We start from the raw sequence: 2702 nt of genomic DNA on the forward strand, positions 1-2702 counted from the left end.
TGAAGTGACTTGAGTATTTACTGTTGCAGTCTGCCTCCTCCTTCTGTGAGACTAATGTTTAGTGTTGTGAATGGATACATTCGCTTAGACATGCATCTGAAGACTGAACATTTGAGCGAGGTTGTGGATGGAGCTGGTGCCTGTGAAATTCTAGCTCTGGAAGTGGCCCCACATTTAGTGGAGGTGAATGGAGTGAAACAAGGTTTTGTTTTGCAGCGGTTTCCTGTAGAAGTGTACCTACTAGTGTTAGGGATGTGGTATGGAAATGCTGTCCAGCATTGGCAGAGGCTCTTGTACGACATTTCTACTGTTCTGGTTCCGTCCAGAGGTTCTGCAGCACCACCCAGTGGTCCTTTATTGTTACAAGCACTTCTGTTCTTTACAAGTGACAGTAAGAATTAAGGAACAGGACTGGGCCATTTGGTCCTATGAGCCTGCTTCACTATTCAATATGATCACGGTTGATCTACTTAAATTTCACCTCCCTGCACTATCCCCATATCCCTTAATTCTCTTAGTATCTAAAAATCAATCTCTGTCTTGAATTTATACTCTGAGCATCTTTAAGTTTCAGGGATAGAGAATTCCAAAGATCCACAGCTCTTTGAATGAAGGTGTTTCTCCTCATTTTAAATAGCCAACCTCTTATTCTGAGATTGTGACCCCCTAGACCTTGGCCAGGGGGACAAACATCCTCCCAGCATCTATCCTATCAAGATCCTTAAGTATTTTATATGTTTCAATGAAATCACGTTTCATTATAGGGAATATAAGCCTGGTCTAGTTGATCTCTCAACGTCGGACAATCCCCCCACCCCAAGATTCAGTCTAGTGTATTTTCACTGCACCTTCTCCGAGGCAAGTACACCCTTCCCTATGAAAGGAGACCAGTAACCTCCACAATGGCTGGCATCATAATGGGAGTAGGGGCAGGGGTTTTTATCCTTGCTGTTATACAGGTTTTGTCTTTGTGATCTCACCAAGGCCTTATACAATTACAGTGAGACTCCTTCACTCTTGTACTCCAATGCCTTGGTAATAAAGGCTAATATACCATTTGCTTTCCTAATTGCTTGCTGAACCTGCATGTTAACTTTCTGTGATTTGTTTAAAATGACACTAAGATCCCTCTGAGTGCCAGCTTTTTCCAGTCTCTCAGCATTTAAGAAATGTTCTGCTTTTCTGTTTTTACTCCCAAAGTGGATAACTTCACACTTGCGCACATTATATTCAACCTGTCATGTTCTTGCACACACACTTAATTTGCCTTTTTTTCTATTATGTCATGGGATAGGAGTGTTGCTGGCATGGCCAATATTTGTTGCCCATTCCTAATTGCCCTTGAGATGGTAGTGAGCTGCATTCTTGAACCGCTGCAGTCTACCTGCTGTAGGAGGACCCGCAGCGCTGTTAAGAAGAAGAGTTCCAGGATTTTAATCCAGTGACAGTGAAGGAACAGTGATATAATTTCAAGTCAGAATGGTGTGTGACTTGGAGCGGGGCGGGGGGGGGGATCTTGCATGTAATGGTGTTCCCATGTGTCTACTGCCCTTGACCTTCTAGGGTATAGAGGTCATGAGTTTGGAAGGTGCTGCCGAAGGAGACTTGGCAAGTTGTTGCAGTGCATCCTGTAGATGGCACACACTACTGCCATTGTGCAGTGGTGATGGAGGGAGTGAATACTTAAGGTGGTGGATTGAGTGCTGATCAAGTGGGCTGCTTTGTCCTAGATGGTGTTGATCTTCTTGAGTGCTGCTAGAGCTGCACTCATCCAGTCAAGTGGAGAATATTCCATCGCAGTCCTGGCTTGTGCTTTGTAGATGGTGCATAGGCTTTGGGGAGTCAGAATGTGAGTTACTCACCACAGGATTCCCAGTCTCTGACCTGCACTTGTAGCCACAGTATTTATATTCCTGGTCCAGTTCAGTTTCTGATCAATGGCAAACCCATCCCCTGCAAGGATGTTGATGGTCTGTATCACAGCTTACTTTCCCACCTAACTTTGTATTGTCAGCAAACTTGAATATATTCCTCTTGGCCTATTGTCTGAGTAATTGATATAGATTGTAAATAGCTGAGGCTTAACCACTGATCATTGGGTACCCCACTAGTTATGGCCTGACAACCTGAAAATTATTTGCTTATTTCTACTCTCTGCTTCTTGTCCATTAACCAATCCTCAATCCACACTAATATATTCTGCCCAATCCTATGAGCCCTAATTTTGAGCAATAACTTTTGTGGCATCTTAACAAATGGTTTTTGAAAATCCAAGCGCACTACCTCTATTGGTTCCCCCTTACCAAGCTTTCTAGTTGCATATGCACTATTTCCTTTTCATAAATCAGTGTTGACTGTGTAATAATTTTATGATTTTCCAAGTGCCCTGTTGCAATGCCTGGAATAATAGATTCTAGCATTTTTCCTCCTACTGGTATAGGTCCGTTAGCCAGACAGTTCCCAGTTTTCTTTTTTCCCTCCTTTCTTGAATGACGGGATCACATTGCTGCTTTCCAATCAAGGGGAACCGTTTTAGAACTTGGAGAATTTTGGAAGATCAAAACATTGCATTCACAATCTCTGTTTCATTATGGTACAGAAGGAGGCCGTTTGGACCATTGAGTCCATGCCATCTCCCTGTACGGTAATCCAATCAGTCTCGTTCCCCACTCTTATCCCCAAAGCCCTGCAAGTTTATTTTA

The sequence above is a fragment of the Cetorhinus maximus genome, chromosome 15, assembly GCF_964194155.1.
Source record: "Cetorhinus maximus chromosome 15, sCetMax3.hap1.1, whole genome shotgun sequence".
Classification (NCBI taxonomy): domain Eukaryota; kingdom Metazoa; phylum Chordata; class Chondrichthyes; order Lamniformes; family Cetorhinidae; genus Cetorhinus; species Cetorhinus maximus.